The 24,728-nt window shown below is 56.4% G+C and overlaps 1 protein-coding gene across 2 annotated transcripts in view; it reads left to right on the forward strand.

Annotated features, from left to right (window-relative positions):
• The first annotated feature begins 16,408 nt into the window (after positions 1-16,408).
• Positions 16,409-24,728, forward strand: part of CXXC5 (CXXC finger protein 5) — a 36,001-nt gene continuing 27,681 nt past the window's right edge. Inside the window, exon 1 of one of the 2 annotated variants that reach the window (XM_032158053.2) lies at positions 16,409-16,912. The gene's annotated coding sequence lies outside the window, so the exon portion shown is untranslated. Of the gene's footprint in view, positions 16,913-17,014; positions 17,080-24,728 lie in introns of those variants that run through there. The other variant, XM_032158054.2, reaches the window with a different exon arrangement.

The following is a 24,728-nucleotide window of genomic DNA, read 5'->3' on the forward strand; positions in this document are numbered from 1 at the left end:
AAAATGTGAGTGGGGAGGGTTTGGTTTTTTGACTTAAAACCTAGTCTTCAAATTGCCAGCTTTCTTTGGGTTTAAAGTTCCCCATAGAAAATGAGATTGCTTTAGAAGCTCCAAAGCTCCTAGGCCCTCTGACTTGGAGGTTTCTAGAAACAACCCACAAATACAGTCTGACATTTGGGACGCAGAGCCAGCACCGTCTTGGGTAAGAGAAATGTTCCATGTTTGAGGTAGTTGTCAAATGCTAAGCTACCTACGTGGTGACGGTTGTCTGGAGCTTTCCCCATCTGATTAAGGGGCAATACTGATTTGGTTGTCGTGGGCAGTTTCTCCTCCTAGCCAGCATCACTGCCATCTTGGAAGGTGTGGCTACTTGTGTTGCACAAAGAGTCGAGGGGAGCTGGCCTTGTTTGAGAGGGCATCTGAGACTTTCAGTCACCTGCTGCAGAGTGACAGAAGGAACAAGGGAAACCAAGGCTTTCCCAGACTTGCCAGAGAAGGTGAGCTTTTTGGAAGGACGGTTCCAGGTGACCTCAGCTTAGTCCTCCTTTGGAGGCAACAAGGCAAGGTGGGGAGGCTCTGGTGCATAACAAGTTATAGGGCAGGTACTGTTTCCTGGATTCAGCCTCCAAGCTGCATAAAAAAGGGCACTTCCAGCCAGGCGTGGTGGCTCATGCCTGTAATCCCAGCACTTTGGGAGGCCGAGGCAGGTGGATCACCTGAGGTCAGGAGTTCAAGACCAGCCTGAGCAACATGGAGAAACCCCGTCTCTACTAAAAATACAAAATTAGCCAGGCGTGGTGGCGCGTGCCTGTAATCCCAGATACTCGGGAGGCTGAGGCAGGAGAATCTCTTTAACCGGCGATGTGGAGGTTGCAGTGAGCCGAGATCCGAAATCGCGCCATTGCATCCAGCCTGGGCAACAAGAGCGAAACTTAGACTCAAAAAAAAAAAAAAAAAAAGCGGGGGGCACTTACTTTTGAAGTTTCAGATGTATGTTGGAGGGAGCAGAATTCCTTTGTGATTTCTCCCTTAATACATTGTGTCCCTGAGATGGTCCCTGTTCTTCCTGTCTCCTGTCAGCCCCCTAGCTCAGAGGACAGCTGAATGGAGTTGCATTTCAGTGCCCACAAATGGAGGTGATGACTGAGTGTGTTCGCTTATGTGGGGAGTGAGACGATGGCTTTGGTGTCTGAGTGCATGCTAGTGCCTTGAGTGGCCAGCAGAGGGCAGTGGTGACCCATAGCTGTGACAACCGTGAGGCGTGTGGTCAGTGAATCTGCATGGGCAGAACCTGAGAGGGGCTTTTGTTGGAGTGGGGACATTCTTTTGGACTTAAGCTTTGTTTGCGGTGTATCCAGAATCAGATGGGCCAGTGCCAAGTTCAGTCAGGTTCTCAGCCTTACAGTGAAGGAAAAGGTTAGTGACTTGTATTTCAGCCCAAAGCCTACCAGAAGTGTCAAGCTGCCAGCTCCCCTCTGCCCTCCCCGCTGCTATGGCAGCCATATCTCTGTGTGTGAATAGGTGAACCAGGCTCCAGGTTAGGACCTCTGCCCACCTAGCTCCAGGTTACATGGAGGAAAAGATCTGTCTATTGCTTCATGTGAACAAGGAGATCCCATATTTCTAGCAGCTCTCTGGTGCCCACCTGTTACCATTTCACAGAGGCAGCAGTCCATTATCACTTGCCTGCCCACCTACCCTGAGCAACCAGCACATGGCTCCTTAGGCCTTGAAGATGGAGGCCTGGGGACAGAAGGAGCAGAGTTGGGGGCTAGTGATACGGCCTGGGAAATGTTCTCGTCTGTTTCTATCTATCTTGTATTTTGGGGCCCTGGTCTGTCTTCCAGCCCAACAGGTGTGAGCGTCCAGGGCCACCACCCGGAAGCCAGCTGCCTCTTCATGGGGAAATCTTTGAAATTCAAGGCTTGGCCATCTGGGTATGCAAATGTCTCCAGATTTGCTGAGCCCACCAAGTGGCTGAGCCTCCCATGCCTGGGGCCTGTCAGCCACATTCTCCATGGCTCCCTCCTTCTAACAGGGACAGGGGCAGGCAGGGAATCTAAATTCCCAGATCAAGGAGTCTATTTGTGAGCCCCAGGCAGGGCTGTGAGAATTAGCTACCACTGCCCCTAGATGGGGAAAGCTGCCTGGGTGCTGTTGGTACCTAGAACCCAGGTTTTGCCTACTGATAGACTCTAAAGAGGAGGGTGTATTGAGAGCTCCACTAGTCCTGCTGTAGTGCCTAATCATGTGAGGGATTTTGCTGGATCCAAAGGAATCTCAACTAAGAAAGTTTCTGGAATAAGGAGGGAAGCCTTGGGTCTAGCCTCGCTAGAGGGTGGGAGCTACCTGCAGGGAAAGCTGCTGACTTCCTATTATGTCAAACCCAGGCAAATAACTGGAGCTTAGGCAGTCGGCCCCCAGGATTGCTTATTCTCCCCCAGGCCTCCCTCTGGGGCTGGTTATCTGGCTGTAGCAGGAGGAATGTGTTCTCTGAGTGGGAAAGGAGGGGGGTCAGGGTCAGGGCGGAAACCTGGGAATTTAGATTCCCTGCCTGCCCCTGTCCCTGTTAGAAGGAGGGAGCCATGGAGAATGTGGCTGACAGGCCCCAGGCATGGGAGAGCTTAGGCCAGCCTGTATGTGTGTGTGCAGAAGGGGACTGCACATGTGTTCAGGAGCTTGAGAGTGAGAATTGTGAGCATGTACACTCTTTAGTGTTTATGCATCAGGGTGTGATGCATAAACACGAAGGCTCTGTAGCCTTTGAAGAACAGGATCAGATCTGGGTTTGAATCACAAGACCATGGGTTTTCAGTTGGGCAATAAACTTATCTGTCTTTTGCTTTGATTTTCTCATCTAGAAAATGGGCACTTGGTCACCAGCCTGACCCATAGGCAATGCTTGGTGGAAAATGGCCTTATCAAATTAAAGGGTTGTGACTGTGGGTGCTTATGGTTCAGGGAGGTAGGCCTGGACAGTGAGACATCTTTCTTGGATTCCTGTACAAGCTAGGGGTTTGCCCTCCTTTGAGCTGGGCTAGCTCCTGGGACAACCAGGGACCTGGGGCAGACTGGCTGGGCCCTTTTGCAGCCTGTGGCTCACATGCCCACTTGTTAAGGCCTCCAAGAGTGTGCCCACAAACAGGGTGAGCAGGCAGATGGATGGCCATGGCTAGACAGTCTGTGTGTCCTTGCCCAGTGTCTGTCTGTCCTTCTCCTTACCTTGGGGGACAAAAGGGAATCCAGTTGTCCTGCCTGGTGAATAAAAGCCTGGCGTTGGGGGAGGATTTGCCTCCAGCCACGGAGGAGGGGGGATGCTGTGGAAGGAGGCCCGATCTCCCACAGCTGTTTCCCAGCCCTGTTTGAAGGAGAAGGGAGAGGGATAAATGACTGGGTGATTGTGGCACCTCCTACAGCCAGCATCTTTCCTCTCCACATTTTAGGTCACAGGCCCACACCTCTCTCCCTAGTCAAAGAGAGCCTCTGTGAGGGGGTTGAAGTGTCTCGGATCTGTGGGCAGGACTTGGGATCTGGGCACAGAGAGGTTGGGGAATTAACAAAGGTCACACAGCCAGGCAAAACTAGGGAATGTGGGGAGTCATTCTAGACAGGACCTTTAGGGGGAGCTCCCTGGCTACAAGAGATTTCCTGGAAGCCCTTGGGTGGGCCCAGGCCTGAACTGAGGAAGTGAGGGCTACAGCCCAGCTGGCCTTGCACTGGAACCACAGGAGTGGCCTTTAAGGGTGTGCTGAAGGACTGATGAATCTTGGCCCTGTTCCCACACACATGCACCACTGGGAATGGGAGTGGGGAGATTGCTGAGCTCTGGGGCCAGCCCTGTTTCCTGCTTTGGATTTGGAATGGGGAGAGCCTTTCTGGGGACTGAAACTGATGCTTCAGCTTCTCTAGGGGGAAATGGAGGAATGGAGAGGGGGACTGACAAGGGATAGTCCTTAAGGAGTTCATTTGGGAGGCTCTGGGTCCCTTTGTTAACTAGGTGGGTGACCTTTGGGAGGGAAGTGCTTTGTGTTCTACAGCTTTCTGAGAGTGGCAGGAAATGGGGCCAGTAGCTGTGCACACTAGTTGGGTTGCACCTGGTGAGAGATTAGGGGTGGTTTCCCCACCAAGGTCTCTGAGCCAGAGCTTTCAGCTGCATGAGCACAGCCTGCTCCCCTTGTGGAGGGGATTCTGGGGTGGGTGTGGTTGTATACTGGGGGAAGTGAGAATGTGGCCTCTCTGTGGGTGAGTGCAGCACTGTGAATTGTGTTTGTAACACTTGAGTTGTGTTTCCCAGGTGTGTGTGATGGCAGAACTAGTTTTGCTGCTGGGGTGAATGAGGTTCCTGGAAGGGACTGGACTAACATGGAGAGAATGATGCTAAGTAGTTACAGTCACTATTATATAGATATGACTTAGTAGTATAGAACTATTAGCAATGACCAAGACCACCTGTGTGTCGAGTGCTTACCATGTGCCTGGTGCTGTGCTAAGGACCTCACCTGCAGTGGCTCATTTAGTCCTGTCAGAACCCTGCAAGTTCATGCTGGTTTGCCTGGTGTTTGTTTATTGTGCCATGTTGGGTGGGGTATAATTATATTCATGTTGGGGGATGCAAAACAGCTTTATCCCTCTCTTAGTTACTGGGGTGCAACTTATGGCAGCATTTGCCCCTGTCATATTCTATACTTGGGCTCCTGGTCCCATCCTGTTGCCAGTATGGGCACCATTGTGTTGTACAGCGTAGAGACCTAATTTGACAATGTTCTTTGAGGTGGTGGTGATGGATGATATATGACTTTTTTGCTTTGTTGTGTGACTGTTGTGCACCCAAAGTATGTAACTCCCTACTGCTGTGTGGTTGAGACCAGCTAGTGTATGACTCATTTTGTGTCCCGGTGATATTGTGGGTGTCTAGTGTAGGGACATCTGTCGTGGTATGGTGAACTGCTTGTGAATAGTGTGACTGTATGTCGTGTCATTAGGTGTGTCTGACCCTGTTGTGTCCTGTTCTGACTTGTGTCAGAGACTGTTGTGGTATAACTGTGTGGTGAGCGTGCCTCCTTTGTGGTGTGGGTGGCCTATGGTGGTGCTTCCTTTTACAAATTGTATGTCCGTGTGACACACACCCCCCCCCCAAGCCGCTGTGCCCCTTTGCGGGTCAGTGTGTTGTTTGACCTCGGCCGCGGGTGCCCCCACCCCTGCCGGCCCCGCCGCCCCTCCCCCGCGCCATCCGCCCGCGCCGCGCGGCGATCGATCGCCATTGATTGTCCCTGACGAGCTGCTCCACTTTCCAGCCAATGTCAGGAGGGGGGATCTCCGCCGCCCTGGCGGTGTCATTTCCACACACTCCCTGGGCTGCCGCCAGCGCGGGCGCCTCGAAGAGCCGGCCTGGATCGCCTGGAGCTCGGGCCGGACCGCCCACACCGCGCGAGGAAGCCCCCGATGGCGTGGCCCGACCCCCGTCTGCCGGCCTGCCTGCCCTGGACCTCTGCACCCAGGCCCCCTTCCGAGCGCTGGTGGATGTTGTCACCACAGGAGTTTAAGCTGGGCCGGGTATGGGGAGGGACTCTGTGTCGGGTGCGTCCTGCGTTTGCCCTGGTGGGGGCGCGAGGCTGTTTCCGGCGGGCGGAGGCGCCGGCAGGCCAACTTTGCCGCGGCCCAAACAGATGCTAATGATTTTCCGGGAGGCGCCAGTTATCACTGGCCCCAGCCGGCCGGTGTGCTGGGACTGGGCCCCCGGCACAGACACCTCCTCGCCCCCCACCCTCACCCTCCTGAGCCCCACCTAATAACCACTTGGCCCCGAGTGGACGGGTTGGGGGGGCGTCGGGGGGAGTCCGCAGGCTGCCCCAGGAGTCCTGGAACTGTTGCTATGTGGGATTATTTGCGCCTCCTCCACCCAGGATGCTCCTGTCTTTCTGAGCACTTCCCAAAGCCACACACACACCCGAGCACGGGAAACTGAGGTTCATAGAAGCTCGGCCCAAGGTCATGCCGATCCATTCCCTGCTTAGCTGAGTGGGTCACCCTCTGAAAGCTATCCCATCAGAGGACCCGCAGCCCCCTCGTCCCCTTCTCGCTCAGGGGCCTGAGCCAGTTTCCAGACTCCCCAGTTGGAAGTGCTGACGTGGCTCTGGGCAGCTGTCTGGGGCCGGGAAGCGGGGCAGATGTCACGCAGCCCAGGGGAGGAGGCGGCTCCGCGGGGAGGACAGGCTGGGCCTCAGGCCTGGCAAGACTACCTCCTCCCCCTAGGGCCTGGCTCTGCCCGCCTGGGGCTGGGGCACAGCCATGGGCCAGGCTGACCTGCTTCCAAGTCTAGCTCCAGCTCTTCGGTATGGCTACCCGCAAGTGCTAGAGCCTCTCTGAGCCCCTTTCTCTCCTGCTAGAGAATAACAGCACCTGCTTTGAGTGGGTGTGGTCCTCTAGTGAAAGTAGAGGTGTGCAAAGCCCAGCCCAGTGCCGGGCATACTGTTCCTGCTCAATAAATATCAGCTGCTAATATTACTGTTGTTGTCTCTGCAGGTGGGAACTTGGTGTGTCTAAATGCAAAACTGAATCCTGAGGGTGCAAGGCAGCTTCAGAGGTCATTCCAGCCAGCCTCCTGCCTCACTGCCCCTGGCCCTCTGCATTTCTCATGCCTGTCTAGCTTTGTGCCTTCTTGCTGCACTGTCAGCCCCTCTTGGCTTTGCCTACTGCCAAGCTGACCCCTCCTCCGTCTCTAATCCATGTGGTTCCCTCCTATCTGGCGGCCACATTGGGTCCCTCGAGCAGCACAGCCCCCTGGGAACAGCAATCTATGGGGCGGAACAGCCTCCCTGACAGATGGACCCACGGAGGCTGGGCTGCTTCAGCAGAGCTCCCTAGGAAACCGGAGACAGGAGCCGAGCCACCATGGCTGCCTCCTAAATAGAAATGAAAGGGGGTGGGGAGCTGACGAGGAGGAGGCCAGAGCTTCCAACCAGCCCCCTGAAGGGGCTGGACAGCCCCTACCCTTTTCCATAGTCCTAAAATCCCCGTGCGGGGAGGGCTCTGTAGAGTTTGCCTGGAGGTGGGATTTGTGAGCCCCTCTCCATGCTCAGGTGAAGAGCTTTGCCAGGCCCTCCATTGTGGACACCTTTTCTAATAAGCCCAGAGGCTGGTGTGTGGGTAGGGGGTGCAGGCAGACAGCTTACCACATTCCTAGGGCCACAAAGGGCCTTGGAAGTCAGAATGGCAGAAGGGCCTTCTCTGCCTGTGGGGGTTGGGAGATGATGAGCCCTGGGCCCTGCATGTGTGGTGGAGGATGGAGAATGCCTCCTGCTACCTTCTATACTCCCAGATCAGTCAGGGAATTCCTTCCGGGGTTTAACCTGGGATTTCTCAACTTCACACCATTGACATTTTGGGCCATTTAATTCTTTATCTTTTGCATTATAGGATGTCAGTAATGGTAGTGACAACCAAAAATGTCTCCAGACATTGCCAAATATCCCCTGGGAGGTTCTCTAGTTTAGAACCACTGGTCTAACCTCAGGACCAGTCCCCTGGAGAAAGCAGCGAGGACTCCCATGGGGATGCCAAAGATCTTCCATAGTAGGGGAGAGAGGGCTTCCAAAACAGGCTTGTCCCCTGCTGTCTCGGGCCCAGAAGGGTGGGAGATGCCTCCCCCCAATCATGGTCCCAACTGCCAGGTTGGAGCAAACCATGCTTGCCTGAGATGGCAGGGCTGTTGGCGTCACTGCTCAGCTGCACCAGGCCTGGTGCCAACACCTCACTGCTGAGGCTATGAGTCATGGGGGCGGGGGAGCAGACACGGTCAGTGGGCACTTGGGCTGCCTAGGTGTCCTTCTATCTAGTCAGCTTGAGATAGGGGTAGCCAGCACGGATGACAAGCCTTCTCCCTTCCCGTGGCACCCTGGCAGTGTCTCTGCTGCCTCCCTCTAGGTCGGTTTTGGGCTAGTGTTGGGGCTGGCAGAGCTAGTGGGGGCTACAGTTACTGCCGAGTAAGAGAAAGGATTATGGATACAGGTCCGCCGGCCCAACCAGCTGACAGCTGGGCCACCTGAGCACTGAGCAACTGCCCCCTCCAGGAAGGTGGGAGGGAGGAAGGCACTATGGGTTGGCTAAATGGTACAGAGTCCCCTAACTCACAGCCTTTAAACCAGGGGGTTGGGGAGGGGGCTCCCTCTGGAGACATTTTCTTCCTCTTCCTGCCCAGGAAGACAGGAGGGAAAGCACTCTAGTGCACAGTCTCACTGCTGGGAAGTTCCTATATCTGTCTAACCTACTTCTTTTCTTCCTATAGCATCAGCCCTATAATGGCCTGCAAGCTCTGACCCCAGCAGAAACTGGGCCCAGCATTGCAGGCTTTCTGGTCTGGCCAGGGTGTGCCCTCGTTCCTGGGGAAGATAATTCATCCATGGGAGAAATCTCAGTCAGAATACAGCTCGATGGATCCCTGTGTGTGGGGAGGAATGAGGGTGCCTCAGTGGACAGGGCTGGGGGAGGGAGAGGAGCATTGGTGCCAGTCGACAGACTGCCCCAAGACACATTGAACCCAGCATCAGGCAGGGGGTCCCAGGGCAGGGAGGAAGAAGTGACTGGGAGGTGGGCAGTGGCTTTGTAATCAGAGATGGCCTGGCGGGCTAAGGCGGCAGCTTGGGGCTGGGGTTTAAAATAGCGCCTTGGCCTGGCTAGGACCTGCCCGGGATCGGGTTCGGGTCACCCGCAAGGCAGCGTGGCCACCACCATCCGGCTCCGGTTTCTTGCCTTCTTGGATGATTTGGCGGTGGAGGAGGGGGCTCACCCAGGCAGATGGATCTAAGGTAAAGGAGTCCAGGTGTGGCCACTAGAGCCCCCACAGCAGGCCCTGGTCCATCTCTCTTTTTCCTGTGCCCTACCCCCCGACATGGAACAGACTTGGTCTAGCAGCATCCCGATGCCTTCCCTAAACATTTAGCACCAACTGGGACCAGGCCCTGGACAGCACGGAGATGGGTAAGGCCTTATCCCTCTCCTGAGCCCCAGGAGTACACAGAGGGAGGGATTAGTATGCATTGTGACCCTGTCGCTCCCATGTTTCACTGATGTCCCAGACTCACTCTGAAAGTTCCTAGGCCTGAGGAAAAAAAAAACCCTCCAAGGCTGCAGCAAGAGCGGAAGGTGGAGCCTCAGGTAAGCCTTCCACCTGAGAAAATGGCTGCAATGGGGAGGGGAAGATGTCCTCAAAAGCTAATGATCATCCTAGAACATTCCCTAGGATGGTTCACTCCCCTAGTGTTCCCTGGAGGGAGTGACCAAAGAGAGTGATCTCCCCCACCCCTCACCCCTCTAGCAAAGATCTCAGGCATAGGTCTAAGAGTGTATTCTGGTAATTCTGTCTCCAAGTAGGGTGCCCACTTCCTCAGGCCAACTCAAGGAACAGGGAAAGGGATCAGGGGATATGAAGGGGGTGTCCCCTCTTTAGTATTTCAAGGGAGGTAGATAGTTATAGCCCTACCATTCCCCATTATGCCATTTGAAAGAGGAAAAAAGTTACTTCCGGCCGGGCGTGGTGGCTCACGCTTGTAATCCCAGCACTTTGGGAGGCTGAGGACGGCGGATCACGAGGTCAGGAGATCGAGACCAGGGTGAAACCCCGTCTCTACTAAAAATACAAAAAAAAAAAATTAGCCGGGCGTGGTGGCGGGCACCTGTAGTCCCAGCTACTCGGAGAGGCTGAGGCAGGAGAATGGCGTGAACCCGGGAGGTGGAGCTTGCAGTGAGCCGAGATTGCGCCACTGCACTCCAGCCTGGGCGACAGAGCGAGACTCCGTCTCAAAAAAAAAAAAAAAAAGTTACTTCCAACAATAAACAGTTCCATCTAACCATAGCCCCACTGCTGCACTCTCCCTTGCTGTAGTCTCTGGGCCCCTGGACACAGTTGCAGTCTCTGGGCAGTGACCTCTGGAGCGTGGCAGGTAGGGATTCTCTTCACTTTCTCCTCCTTCCCCTGGATTGAGGTGGGTGACACAGGAGGCCAGCCAGCTCAGGACCAGATCCCCTCTCTCTAGCTGGAGCAATAGCCAGCCCTCCTGACGGAGCTCACATATATCTAAAACATCGTCTTGTATATCTTAATGATTTCTCAACAGCCCCTGATTGAAGCATGCCCAATTTAGCAATGCCGTAAGTAACTTTTTATATTTCCTTAGGGAATCATTTCACTTATGAATCTTTTCTGAATCTGCAATCTCGATTAAAAGTTGATGTTGTTTTTTCTCGTCTCCTCGGCTTCTGAGATGCCTCCCTAGCGAAAAGGGTGGTAGCACCATCAATCCTCCTCATTAGTCTGTCTGGAGAATTTTTCTAGAGGGTGGGTTGGGGGACAGCAACCAAGTCTCCTCTGTGGTGGCACCTAGCGGGGTGTGACCTGGGGGAGGGTTGCCCTCGGGGAGGGGCTCGGAGAGGTTGGGGGGGCATTGACCGTCTCCTGCCCACACACACTCCCCCATCTGCCCCCATCTCAGGGGCCCCTGACAGTGTTTCCGTGGGAGAGAGGAGTTGTCCAGCCCATTCTGCCTTTAGGGTGTGTCCTCACACCTATAGCTTAGGAATTTGAGGAGAGGGCTGAACCCCATTCAAGGCTCAGCTTGATAGCACAAAACTAGACCAAATCCAAGCCCTTTCCTGTACAGCCGCCATAGCCTGGGTGAATCAGTCACTCCCCTCTCAGGGCCTCAGTTTACTTATTTGCAAAATGGGAATGAGATTGCTAAACAGATGACCTAGCATGCTGGTGAAGGGATCACTTAACACAGTGCCTCTACAAAGGGTCCTGTCCCAATTCTGAACAGTATCTAGTTCTTTTCCTCATCTCGTTCACCTTCTAGTCCTGGTGACGCCTTTGAGGTGGAGTGAGTGGGACTGGCATAATTATTTCCAGGAGGAGAAGGGACTGGTGGGATTGGGACTTGCCCAGGGGTTGCCCCAGGAAGCCCACCCAGAGGCCTGCCTCCTCTGAGAGGCAAAGGTCAAGGATGCAAGAAGGCTGGAGGGCAGATGAGGATGAAAAGCTTCTGGATTCGAAGGAAGCAGCATCCCCACAGAAAGCCCTCCTGCTCCCCTCCCTGTTGCTAGCTGGGGGAAGGACTTGCCCAGGTGCTGGGACCTCTGGCTCTGACTTCTAACCTTTGACTTCTGGGCTGGGATGGGCATTCTCAGGACCAGAGTCACGACTGGGGGTGGGGCCCAGGGCACTCAGCGGCGGCTGGGCTCTGGGAGTTAACAATTTACGAGGGGCCCTTTCTTGAGGCCTCCCTCCTCCCAGGCCTGGCAGGCAACCCGTGACTGCCCAGGCGGCTAGACACAGAACCAGTCTCACCAGTTCAAAGAGCAGTTCATCCCGGGCCCACCCCCAAGAACTGTCTGAGCACCCTATTCCTTGAAGTCTGAAGGGGAGGGCAGAGTAGGGGGTGGTAGCTGGGGTCTTGGGGCCCCAGGTCTGAAGAGAAAGAGGCTGGGCCATTTTCGGAAGTCTCAGTGCGGGCCATTTCTGACCCTGCACTGCCCTCCAGGACCAGATTTGTAGAGAGGAGGCTGAGCCCCACCCTGCCTCCTCCAGCAGGCCTCCCCCACCCCACCACACCCTAGCCTTCAGGCTTTGGGTCGGGCAGGGCACTTTCAGGGCAGGCTGGCTTCTCCTGCCCAGGGCACCCCTCCTCCAGGTGTAGGGCTCCAGATTGGGGCACTGTGCCCTCTGCCTCCCCTAAGGCCGCATTCAGTTACCTCCCCACCTCTCTGCAATGCTCTCCCTCCCTCTTCCTGAAGTGTGGCAGGGAGGCTGGAGCCACAGCTTTGGCCTCTGGGAGCACTCAGTCCCACTCTCACAGGACAGAGTTGAACCATGATTGTGTCTAGAGAAGCCAAGGGTTATTGTCAGGGGCACGACAGCCCCCAAACTCTCCCTCTCCCCATCAATATCCCATATACAGGCTGAGTTCCCTGTGCCTGAGAACAGGGCTCTATCTGGTTGTCTATGGTGTGTATGTAGCTGTGCCTGGGCAATGGGAAATATGGCTTGCTTCCTGCCCTCTCTCAGCCACTGTCCCCAGAGTCATTTTGTTCTGGGACTGGAGTCTTCCTTTTGTCCTCATCCCTTCCCCTCTGTTTACTCAGGTCAAGGCCAGGCATTGGCCACCAAACTGACTTCTCAGGAATGGGCAAGTCTGGGTTACTTGAGAGACCTGGCTTTTTGAATTTTCATTTCACAGCTCTCTGCTCCTTCAGAGGTCATGGGGGTGGGGTGGGGAGGACCTAAAGTCCAGTGGTCAGTGCGTGAGGGCCCAGACCCAAAGGCCCGGGGCCACAGTCTCGTGCGGTTAGGCTCCTCCCTGCCTCTGCCCGTGTTTGCACCCCCAGGCCTGCCCTGGGATTTTGGTTGAGGTCACAGTCCAGCATGACCCCACTGAACACTATCCTGTGCCCTGCCCCAGCAGCCAGGGTTTCAAATGCCTTTGCTCCCATCCTTTGTGATACAGGTGACAGAACTGGGGCCCAAAGAAGGGTAAACCTTAGACCGAGTTCCAGATTGGCCATCTTTACTGGAGACCTTAACTCCCACGCTCCTCTCCATGTGGCCATTTCCAGTCACTGGATGTTTAATCAATGACAGGTATTAGCAGATAAATGGCAGTCATGGAAAATGCCTCAGACAAGGCATGGATTGAAATCCTGGTTCTGCTACTTTGTAACCTCGAACAGGTGTCCAAGCCTGTGGATTTAATAAGCCTATGTTCAAAAAGCAACACATGGTCCCTGACAAGCAAGAGCTCAGAAAGATTCTGGCTACAATTGTTATTACTGGTACCTCTTTGGAGGCCAAGCTTCGGGCCCAAGGCAGGTAGGGGACTCCTCCTTACCTTCAAAGAATTTTCATGGTGGGAGGTGGTGGCAAGGGGACAAGTAGTGAGATGAGCAAATAAAAGCTATTTCTGTGCACTGTGGTCACTGTGGCCATAGGAGGGGTCCCAAAGCCAGATGAGGGACCCAAAGCCAGACCACAGAGTACATCTGTGCAGTGCATGCACTGCAAAAAGGCACCTAGCAAAGGGAGCTAGGAAGCTGAAAGGCAGTCTGTGACCTTCTTCGTGGTTTCCTGTATCTGCCAAAAATGGGTACCTTTTTCTGGTTTGCACAAAGGCTAGTGGTGGCCCTGTAGGTATGGCCCAAACTCAGGCTGGAAGTGGCAGTCTGAGACGGTTCCCAGGTGATATGTGCTCCTGGTCTTCCATGAGGAGTTCATGAGGTGAGCTTGATGAGGCCTATCTTGGCAGAGGGAATGGTACATGCAAAGCTCTGGAAACCTGGAGAGGAGTCTTGGGGTATCAGAGGGAACTGCCAGTGGTAGATGGCATTGGTCAGCAAGGCCTGGCGGGAAGAGGGCCAGTTAGGGAAGCCAGGCTGAGTAGGGTAGTCCGTGAGGAACCACTGCAGGATGTGAAGCAGATGAGCCTCACTGGAGGCTGTGGACAGCCTCCCTAGGATAGCACATGGCCTCAGGGGTTTAAGAACAGCTCTGATGCCAATCTCATTTCAGTTTCCTCATCTGAATAATGGGGATGACATTATTGCAGGGGCTGCTATAAGGGCTAAATAAGATAATGTACCTTAACTGTTTAGCACAATGCCCTGCTCAGGGTAAGGGCTGCACAAATACCAGACATGGGTGTTATCAGCAGGATCCAGGAGAGCACAATCCAGGGTCCTGGGCAGACACACCTCTCCCTAGAAGATAAGGCTGGCGATGCAGGGGCCATCTCCCCCAGCGGTGCTGGAGACTGAAGGACCTTATTCCTGGCTTGAAGGCTGATTGGTTAAAAAAACTCAGCAAAAAGTTTAATAGCAAGGTGACACTTCAATTCTCCTTTTTGAGGTAGGCAGAGGTGGGAGAATAGTGAACCAGGCTTCCCTTCTTCTTGGGGAAGGGGGCTGTGGTGGGCACAGTCTCACCCAAGGGCAGAGATCCTCACCCCATCCTTCCTGGATGTCCCCCACTTGTCTCATTGGCATCTGTGGTGGAGAGTTCTTTGTGGATGGCTTGCACACGACATTTTCTGTTTCTATAACACTTCCGTGTGGACAGTTCTGCCCTTTTCCTCTGTGGCTCCCACATGGGTTGGATAGGTGACAGTCTAGGTCTCCCTCCTGAGATGTTAATTTCCAGCAAGGGAAAACTCCAAGATCCACCCCCTAAACTGGGCCAGACAAGTCAACACCCCTTCCCTGAGGAAGCCATCACCACTGGGACCACCTGGCCTTCCTCCATTACAGTCTGTGGCTCCTTGGCCCCCCGCCTGAGTTGGGGGTGGGGGTGGGGGCATAAGTCTAAAAAAAAAAGTGGGTAATAGTCAGCAATTCCCCAAAGTGGAATTACTACCCACCCTCCCCCATGGACCCCAGCATAAAGCTTTTTGTGGGGTGTGCATGACCTGACTCTGTACTGACCTTAGGCTTCAGGAAATCTGTGGAATAGAGTTTCACTTCATGGATCCTAACCCTCTGAGACCTACTGCTGACTCCCAGGGAGCAGGTCCTTCCTCACAGTCTGTGCCTCAGCTTCCCCAGAAAAGGTAGATGGAGGTGAGTTAAATGCTTGGAGATCCTACACCTGGGATTTTGCTTCCTTTTTCCTTGAAACAGTCAGTGCCCAATACAGTGCCTGACATTCACACTGAGGCCCAGCATACCTATCTTTAAGCAGTTTGGAAGTGATCTTCTGGGGGTGATGGGCGTCTTAAAACGGTTTCCATAGCAAGCACCTTACTTTTACTCACATGGCATGTTTGTTTGGAGGGGGGCATTAAAAGGACCGCTGGCAAGGAGGAGAGAGACTAAACGCCTCCCCAAGGGAGCCATTTCTTGGCATAGTAGTTAAGGGAGACCACTTCTTAACATTCGGAAGGAACTGGTTGGGAGCAGGTGTCCACGATGTCTGGGGAGGGGTCACTTCGCGTGGTCTTGGATATCAGGAGTGGCAGAGAGGCAACACATTCCAGATGAACTCTGCCCTTTGACACCTCCCCCTACCCCACTCCGGTTGGGTCAAGGCCCCAAGGCCACATATAGAAGGCGTGGAAGGTGGGCACCAGCTGCTGCTGCCAGGAGATCCATGCTCCATAGCCCTCGCGCCAGTCTCGGAGACAGCCAGGCTGCGCAGAGCAGAGGAGAGGAAGCAGCGAGGTGGGAGACAGTTTCGCTTCTCCCACCGAGGCCGCGCCTGTGGCTGCAGGCGTCCGGATCGCCACAGTTAACTCCCTGTTATCTGGGCCCCAATCGATCTCAGGCTGTAACGTTTAACCCTAGGCTGACTTACCCAACCGCCCTCCCCCTCTCCCTCCCCTGCTTGGGTCTGGGGACTGGGTTTTCTTCGCCTCGCAGAGGAAGGTCGGCCTTGCACAAACCCGCCCCAAGAATCCCAAAGAATTGGAGAAAACTTCCACTTTGGGATTATATGCAGTTGGGATTATATGAGCCCGGGGCTTGCACCATGGGTACGTGAGGTGAAGACATCTGCAGCAGCAGGATTAGCCCAAGATGAGCATATGAAGGGCACTGATGGAGTGAAAACGGGATATGCAGGCCCAACTGTGTCCCCACTGGGCGCCTACTCTGGCAAGGCTGAGTTTTCCTTCTGTCTTTCAACCAGCACCTATTGAGCGCTGCTGTTCCAAGCATTGTTTCGGGTTTTGAGTGCGTAGGCCATGGTCTCAGGGCACCAAATGTACGTAGTCGTTTTAGCCCCGGGACTCAAGAGTTGAGGCTGGTGCCTGCCTAAGAGACAAAATATCCTTTCTCGGATCAGTTTCCTTATCTGAGAAATGGGAACGAGAATCTCCGCCCCTTTTCTCCCGGGGCCCTAGTGCCCACTGAATCCATTAAGGTGCTCTTGGAAGGGTGGGGTCTTGGAACACGCGTCTACCTCCCAAGACCCTCGGCTAGGAATCTCTGGCCCGCCGCGCACCTGAGCTGGGGGGCGCGGCCAAATTCTCCCTCCCGGTCCTCGAAGCTTCTGGCCCTGCTCTAGAGGGGGCAGAAAGATAGCAGATTTCCCCGGAGGTGCGTCTCTAAACCCAGACCGCCTGACCAAAGCGGGGAGGTCGTCCTTTTTTTTTTTGTAAAGTTGCGGGAAATAGGCGAAGACAGGGCGCGCGAGGGAGCTGAGCCTGGGTGGACCGCGTCAGGGCGCGGGGAGCTCGAGGCGCAGCGGCTGCAGCTCCGGCCTAAGAGCCCGCGGCGTCCAAGTGGCCCGAGCTGCGCTGGGAGGGAGGCGGCGGGAGGAGGGAGGGGAGCCGAGGTGGAGGGGGTTGAGGGGAGGAGGGAGCGGCGAGTCCGGTCCGGGTTTTGCCGGCAGCCCCCGGGCAGCGTTCATAGCTCCTGCCCGGGCGGGCGCGCGGCGGCGGCGGCGGCAGAGGCGGCTGAGCCTGAGCGGGGATGTAGAGGCGGCGGCAGCAGAGGCGGCACTGGCGGCAAGAGCAGGCGCCCGAGCCGAGCGAGAAAAGCGGCAGAGCCTTACCCACTGAAGCCTGGTCCCGGGTCTCAGCCCTGCCCAGCCAGCGCCCAGCCATGCGCGCCGCCTGCTGAGTCCGGGCGCCGCACGCTGAGCCCTCCGCCCGCGAGCCGCGCTCCGCTCGAGGGTGATTAGTTGCTTTTTGTTGTTTTTTAATTTGGGCCGCGGGGAGGGGGAGGAGGGGCAGGTGCTGCAGGCTCCCCCCCTCCCCGCCTCGGGCCAGCCGCGGCGGCGCAACTCGGGCTCCGGACCCGGGCACTGCTGGCGGCTGGAGCGGAGCGCACCACGGCGGCGGTGCCCAGAGCGGAGCGCAGCTCCCTGCCCCGCCCCTCCCCCTCGGCCTCGCGGCGACAGCGGCGGTGGCGGCTTGTACGACTCGGAGAGCCGGTAGGTGTCGGGCCACGGCCCTCCCTCGACCCCCCCCCCCGGAGGCCGGCCCCCTCCCCTTCCCCGCCTACCTCCCTCTCTTCCCCCGGGGTTCGGTGCGCGGCCGGGGCCGGAGTTCTCTGCAAGTCGGCGGAAAGTTTGGCTGCGCGGGTTCCCCCGAAGTTCAGGTGCGGAGAGCCGGGGACGCGGAAGGAGGGGTCCGTGTTTGGGAGGGGGCGGGGGGCGCCCGCAGCATGAATCGCGGAGCCCCGGAGCTTGGGAGACCTAGCGCCGGTGATCGCTCGGTGGCCGCTGCTATACCCAAGCCTCCCTAAGCCGCAGTATGCTCGGTCGCAGATCACTGAGTTCAGACAAAAAGAGGGGTTTTAGGGTCTGGGACGGCGGCTTGAGCGCCGTGGAGTGGGGCTGGGACGCTCCGTGCGGGGTGCCGCCCCCCCACTACTCCAGCTCGCGGGCGCTGGGGCGGCGGGCGCCCGGGGTCCTCACCTCTTGGCGTTGGGCTGGCGCTCAGCCTGCGGGGGCGGCTGCTTGTAGATCTCTGGCGCGCACTGCCCCCATCAGACCCCACTTGCAGCCCTGTGTTGAGGGGCGACGTTAACTGCTCTGGGCGCCCTCGACCACGCGTGGCTGAGCCTCCCCCACCACTTGGAAGAGGCGGCGGCTACTTCTGCATTTTTCCTCCGGCTCCTCGCCCCCGCTGCCTGCGGGGTGCCCGGCGGGCTGATGAAGTTTGACCTTTTTTTTCCATCAAAGTATCTCCCCCACCACCATGGTGCCCCGCGGCCCCTCCCTCCCTCCTTTCCCAGCCTTGGGGAGTCTTTTGAGCTGTCTCCCGAGCCCCGCGTGGGCCACGCAGCGTGCAGAGCCTGGGAGGGAGAATGGGGGTGTTCCTCTAGCTGCGGAACTGTGGGGGGCGTACGTCCCAGGCGCCTGCCACGCTGCTCTGGCCCCAAATTTACCCATGAAGTTCGGCTCGAGCCCCCCTCCCTTTCGCTTCCCCGGAGCGGAGTGAGGGGCTGAACCGCCGCGAGAGGAATGTGTTAATTTTCTGGCTGGGGGAAGTTGTCCTCGCCCGGAATGGGCTGCTTTCCGGCGGGGAGCGCGGGGTGCGCCTGGCTTTGTTTATTTGTAGGATCGACGGAAAGTGAGTGACCCCGGTTTTTAAATAGGGGGCCACCTTCGGGACCTGTCAGAAGAGCTGAAGCGGCCAAAGTGGGAGCAAGATCTCTTTTTGTTCTTTCCCCCCCCCCGGGAATCTGAAGGGGTGCGCGGAGTTGGGTTGGTGCCTCGGGCTGCAAGGAAGCACCAGTAAATTTGGGGGGTTCTGTAGTGACTCATTCGGAAAGACCCACTACCTGAAGTCTCCCGCGACGGGGGTCTGAAGGTTTGGCAACCGCGCCCTCCTTTGCCTCCTGGACCTTGGGTGGTCTGAGAGTCGTGTCTTCGGATGCGGGGGAGCCAAGGGGGTGACCAGCGGACCAGACCCCTGACCCCCACCTTTCCCCACGCGGCGGGCGCTGTTTGGAGCCCTTGGATTTGTGGTGGGCCCTGCCCCCCCACCCCCGCATTTTCTTTGGAAGCGTTGGGGAGGGGGCGTGTGTGAGATCGCTCGGCCCTCGCCCCCGCCGGAGCCGCCCCAGGGCCGCCGGCAAACAGAGTCCCTTTCAAGTTTTCCGCTGGGGCCGCCTGGCGGGGGCTGCGAGCGCGGTCGCTGCGGACTTGTTTGGAGCGCGATTTGAACGCCCGGCGCCACCTCAGCTGCCCCAGGCCGCGGGGTGGAGGGCGTCTGTCCTTTGCAGTTGGGAGTATTTAAATTAGACGTTTTGGGGGGCCTACTGGCCTAAGCTTCACCCTCCTGAAAGACGCCCGTGCCTTGGTGTCCAACCGCCACTAGAAAACCGGGAAGTGAGACCGAAGCCCCCTCTAAACCCCTTTCTGAGAGCCGTGCGGGGAAACTCAGGCCAGCGGGCTACCTACCCGTAACTGCGTATTGTTGATTTAGCAGTTTCCCTAGATGAGAGTCAGGCTGGAGCTTGGGGGGGTGGGGAGTGGCCCGCTCTGCAGCTGTCACCCCCCTCCCAGAACGGAAATTGTCCTCTCCTTGGGGAGGAGGGAGAGGGGGTGACGGTTTGATTTTTGCCCTGGGAAGAGATGGGAACAGCTGAGGGAGATTGGCCTCTGAGTTCCCAGCCAGCCCCCGGAACTTGGGTAGAACCCCCCTACCCCTCATCCTCGCAGGAGCTGGGTCTCTCCCAGGGACGCCCCTAGTCAGCCTTGGCCTCCCTCTCCATGCCATCTCCCTTTCCAAGGTGAGCCTCTGCAGAAGACAGACCCTTGGCTGGCTGGCTGTCGGGTTGGTGCCTTATTTATGTGTGTATCTGGTCCTGGCCGTTTTCCCCGCTCAGCAGGTGACCCTGGCCAGGGCCTCCTATCTCTCCCACGACAGAGCCTGTTGACTTACCCGAGGGCCAGTGGCCTCGTCTTTATCACGTGAGGCCTGGAATGTCCACCCGGCTGGGCTGGGCTGGGGTGGGTGGGGGAAGGGGAGGGGAGGATTCTATATCCAGGGCCCCGGCCAGCACAGGCCCATGTTCCATGGGTTCCCACTGTGACCCTCAACTCTTTCTGCCCCTTTCCAGCTCTGCCTGCCTCCTACCCATTTGGCACATGTGAAACTGAGACCCATAGGAGTGTGGGGGCAGGCTTGTATCTGGGTGAAGAAACAAGTCCAGGGGAATGAAATACCCTGCCTTGTTTAGGACTGACTGCACCTTGTTGTTTATGGGAGGATGGAATGGAGGGGGTCTTGCTAGGAGAGAGAGAGGGATTTGGGCTGGGCTGACTTTCCAGGTTGCAGGATAGGGTGGAGGAATGAGGGAATACGGGCCAGCCAGACCCAAGCCTGGGTTCCTAGAGCCTCTGTCTGGTGGCTTGACCGTTTAGTCCGAATTAACAAGCATGATGCTCTGGGGCATGCCCTAATTGAACAAGAATGGGGGGGTTCACACATTGTTATTACTGTTACTATTGCCCACTTTTTATGTTATTCATTTGTTGGCCCAATATGTTTGTATTGAGCACCTACTGTGTATGAAACCCCACCCTTCTGGTGGTACACAAATGAATCACTGCTCCAGCTCTGGAGGCAGGCCCAGGATAGAAGCTCCGCCCCGTTTCCCCGCCCCCTGGGGCCCTGATTGGGGCTTTCCCTCTTTTCTTTTTTCTGGGGCTCTCCCTCTCTTACCCCCACCACCTGGTCCCATCCTAGCCGCGCGCGCGCCTGCCTGCGTGCGTGCATGCGTGTGTGTGTGGCTGTGTATGTGTGTGTGAAGTGTCCTTGATTAAGTGTATTAATAGTTAAACTCTCACTCATAGCTGGAACTCACCAGACCACAAAAAGCCTCCCCCGTTACTCACGCGCTACTGCCCAACAAGAATATCCCACTAAAGTTTTTTTCTGCTTTCTCTTACTTCCCCCTCACCTCCCCCCAACGCTGAGCCCACCCTTCCTGGATTCGAGCAATGAGAAAGGACTGCCCCCTCAAAGACCCAGGAATCTCCAACCCTCCACCTGCCCCCTAAAGCCAGAGGCAGTGTCAGCTGACAGAGATGAGGCTGTGTGGGCACTAGTCTGTTGCTCTGGGATGTAGGAATCTGGGTGATGTGTGCTTATGACTCAGGACATGTGTGTCTCTAAGTAGTGTATCTATATCTGTGAATCTCTGTGTTGAATGTCTGTCTCAGGGTGTGGGAGTCTAAACATACATGGATTTATGAATCAGGGCATGTATATCTGTCCTGATCTAGAAGTGTGTGGATCTGTAGTGTATGTGTACATGTGTGTTTGTGAATGTGAGACTGTATTTCTGAAGATTGGCGATGTCCCCGTGAATCTGGGAATGAATATATTCTATGAGTTGCGTGTGCTTGGAATTTTGGAGAGTTTGGATTTGTGATTTGTGTGTATCTGTGTGCTTGTATATGCTTATAAATCTGGGGGATCTGACTCTGAGTAGAGTGTGTCTGAATTGTGAATGTGGGAGCGGGCCTGTTGTGCTGTATGGACAGTGGTTTCTCTCTGTCTGTGGTGGCGGCTGGCTATGTTTTCCTTTTTCTTTCTGTATCTCTGTCTTACTGAATCTCCCCCCTCTGGTTGTTTGAGGCCCTGAAGGTGTGTGTAGCATGGAGTGTGTGTGTGTAGAATTGAACCTCTCACACTCAGTCCTTCCCCCTGCAACCCCTACACCCCTTCCCTCCCCAGCAGTAACTGGGCAGCCTCCCCGTCTGCCTGCCTGCTGGGAGTTTTGGAAGCCGCAGAGGGAGACAGGCTGGGGCTGGGGTGACAGCGTGTATCTACCTACGGCAATGGTAGCATGTGATTACGGGAATAAAAGGATTTTAAGGTCATGAGTGGGTTTTCTTGAGGGAGGGGGTTGTGCCCCCACAACCCACCATTTGGTGGAGCCAGTGGCAGCAAAGGGCCAGCCTGTGTGTCTCCAGGCTGGGAAGCCTGCCCCTATGCAGGTGAATGTGGATATGTGGGGCTTACCTGGGAGTGTGAGCACATGCTTGCACATGTATGAACGGAGCCTGTGAGAACATGTGTGTCTGGCTGCCATATCCCCAGATGAGAGTCCATAGGCTTGTTCCCTGGGGGAGGATTCCCAGGAAAACTTCTTGCTTCTGGGTATTACGGGGAGCTGGAACCCTGCAGTCCTCTGTGTGTTGAGAAGCAGTCTGGTCCCAACCTCTTTGCCTGTACCCATACTCCCAACCCTAAGTCTAGTGTCTCTGGCCAGAGACTGGCTGGGCCAAGTCACCTGGGCCAGGCCACATCTTGGGGTGTCAGTGCCCTGGCCCCACTCCAGCCCCTGTAATTGCATTCTGCCGCCTAATCCCCCCCGCCAGCTCAATTAGATCGCAAATTCTTCTTCATTTCCTGCCTCTGATGCTGGCCTCCCTCTGGGCTCACAGGGCCTAGGAGGGAGGGGGGGATCCTGCCCCGCCTTCCACAGCACTCGAGGCTCTAGAGAGGTGATTAGTTCCAGGCACACTGGCCCTGGAGCACGGGTTAGAACCCTGGGGACCAACAAGACAGGGCTCCACTGGCCCTTTTTGGGTCAGCCTCGGTATCCTCACACTGGGGCAGGGCTGGTGTTACCTGGTATGGGGGCTCTGGGTAGACCAAGCAGATCACTCTAGCCAGGACCCTAGCTTGTACCCTCACCTGGGGCTCCTACAGGTTCTGCCCCTCTCCCATCCTCAAAGCAGTTGCCATCTCCCCAACCCCCCACAGCAGTTGTGACCTTGTTTTTGACCTTTTCTGGGTGTCCCTTGTTGGAGCCAATTGAACCACTGAGCTCCACTCCTACCGGCTCCTCCTAACCCCCACCCAGACAAGTGTGTATGAGCAGTGGCTCTAGACTCCATCAGATCTGACTCCAAATCCTGGACATGTCACTGCCTAGCTGGATGTGTGACATTTGGGCCAGTTGTGTTACCTCTACAAACCTCAGTTTCCTAATCTCTGCAATTGGATGGTAAGAGAATGCCTGCCTCACAAGGTCATTTTCAGATGGACACAGATGGTTGCATAGTGCCTGGCAGGGAGAGGTGTTCACCTACAATATGTATTCAGTAAACGCTGGCTTTTATAGAGACAAGGAATGCACGTCCCCGTGAATCCTAAGAAAATAACATGTGGCTCACACCTAGCACTTCTGTCTCCATTCGGCTGATTACCAGGTGTGTGACCATGGGCACATCACTTTGTCTGACTTTCTCTTCCCCATCTGTAAAATGGGACTGATAATAGGACAGACCCCATGGGGCACATGGTAGCCTTCTCTGGGATGATGTGTGCAGATGCTTGGCCTCAGTATGTTTTCAAGGTGTTACTTGCCTTCTTTCTTTCCTCACCCCAAGCCTAGGGTGGGATGGAGCTGGTGAAGACACAGGCTGAGGGACAAGGGGACTGACCAAGGTCGTGAAGCTAGTAATGGGGCCAGGCTGGGATAGGGTGGGAGGGCTGGGGGGTGACCTGCTGGCTCAGCTGAGCTGTGAGGCCCAGCCATCCCTGCCCGCAGGTCTCTGTGGAAAGTGGTGGCTTGGCTGATTTTTCCTGGGAAGGAGAAGCTGGATGTCTCCTGCTCCTTCCCCAGGAGGTGCCGTGGCAGTGGCTGTGTTGACAGGCCTCCTGGCTTTCTTGATAGGGTGGCTGGCAGCTCTGGAAGGCCAGCTGTACCCAGATCAGCCCTAGGGAAGAGGGAACTGCAGAGGTCTCTCTGCCATCACGAATCCCTGCGGCCCCTCCCACCCTCAGCCTGTCCCTCCATCGCAGGAGGAGAGCTGGGGAGACTGGCTGTGATGGAGGTGGTGGAGAGACAGGCCAGAGGTGGGGCAGCCCTCCGCCTCAGGGTCCCCCATTGCTCCCCGGCTAGTCTCCTGCTTCCTATGACCTCTGTCACTCACTGGCCTAGCTCTTTAATATTTCATGGCCCTTCAAGCGGGCCCCCTGCCCCAGCCCACACAGCCCCTTTTGTCTCTGCCTGCCACCCCCCACCGCCCCCCGGGGCATCTCTGCCGCTGAATTACTGACCCAGAGGCTGCCTCTGCCTTCTCCTAACTGTCCCCCACTGTGCCTGCCCCTGACAGTTTCCCTGTCCCTCCTGACCTACCTCCCCACACCTCTCCTTGTGACACCCTTCATCTCTTCGGGATTCTCTCCCCTTTGCTGACATCTCTGGCCATCTCCCTGCCCTTTTCCTCCATTTTCCTCTTGTGTTGGCCTCCTCCTTCCCAGTGGAACAGAAACCGCGGCAACTGGTCCGCCTGCCTGTCCACCCCCCAACCACTGTCCACCCCTTCCTGCCCCCTCCCCCACCAGCTGTGCCGGCCGGCCCTGAGAGCTGGTTTTATTTATTTTTCTGTTTGTTTGGGAAGAGGGCAGTGGCGGCTCTGGGCCCTGGCTGCTGCGCTCTGCTTAGAGCAGCGGGCAGGCGGGCCTCGCTGGCCTCCCAGGAATGTGGCTGGGACGCCCCAGCTATATTTACTCCCCTCCAGCTGCCGGCCCCAGCAGGGCAGAGCCAGGCCTGCCTGGTGGCCCCCGGGGAGCCCTGTACCCGCCCTCCCCTGTCTGGCAGACCCCACATCGCCCTTGGGCCCAGCACTCCCTCCCTCACCTGTGACCTTTTCTGACCTCCTCAGACGTGCCCAGCCTGCCAGCAGGAACACTTGTGTGCCATGCCAGTACGGGCGTAATGTTCGGGCACTGGGGGCCTGGGTTCCTGTGGGGCAACACCTAGCAGCCCCTACACCCCCAAGTAGGGGCCTAGGCTGGGCCTGTAATCCGATGGCCAGAACTATGCAAAGCATCTTTCCAGGCCTCTCTCTGTGGGCCTGGCCCCTGCTCGTGCCACAGTCCCCTTGGCTCTGCTGTGATCACTGGCAGGGGTGGTGTCAGGTGGGGGCCTGAGTGGGCTTGAGTGGCTGTGCTCCTGGCATCACTGGATCCCCAGGTCTCTCACACAGGCACACATATGTATGTGTAACACACCTAAGTGCTTACATACACACACGTGTGTGCAGAAAGACACCCTCACCCATGAAAACATGCTGGCTTATACCTTCCTTGCAGGCAGGGCCATGCCTCCTGTCATTGATCCCCTCATTCATCAGATGCTTATTGGGGCTTTTTGAGCCTGCTCCTTGCCAGCCTTGCAATGGGATGTGGCAGTGATTCCTTCTTGTACCCCCAGTGCCTGGCACCAAATAAATGTTTGAAGAACTTTAGCTGCTGCTGTAATCAGTTGCAGCC

This window comes from Hylobates moloch, unplaced genomic scaffold (assembly GCF_009828535.3).
Source record: "Hylobates moloch isolate HMO894 unplaced genomic scaffold, HMol_V3 SCAFFOLD_6, whole genome shotgun sequence".
Taxonomy (NCBI): Eukaryota; Metazoa; Chordata; class Mammalia; order Primates; family Hylobatidae; genus Hylobates; species Hylobates moloch.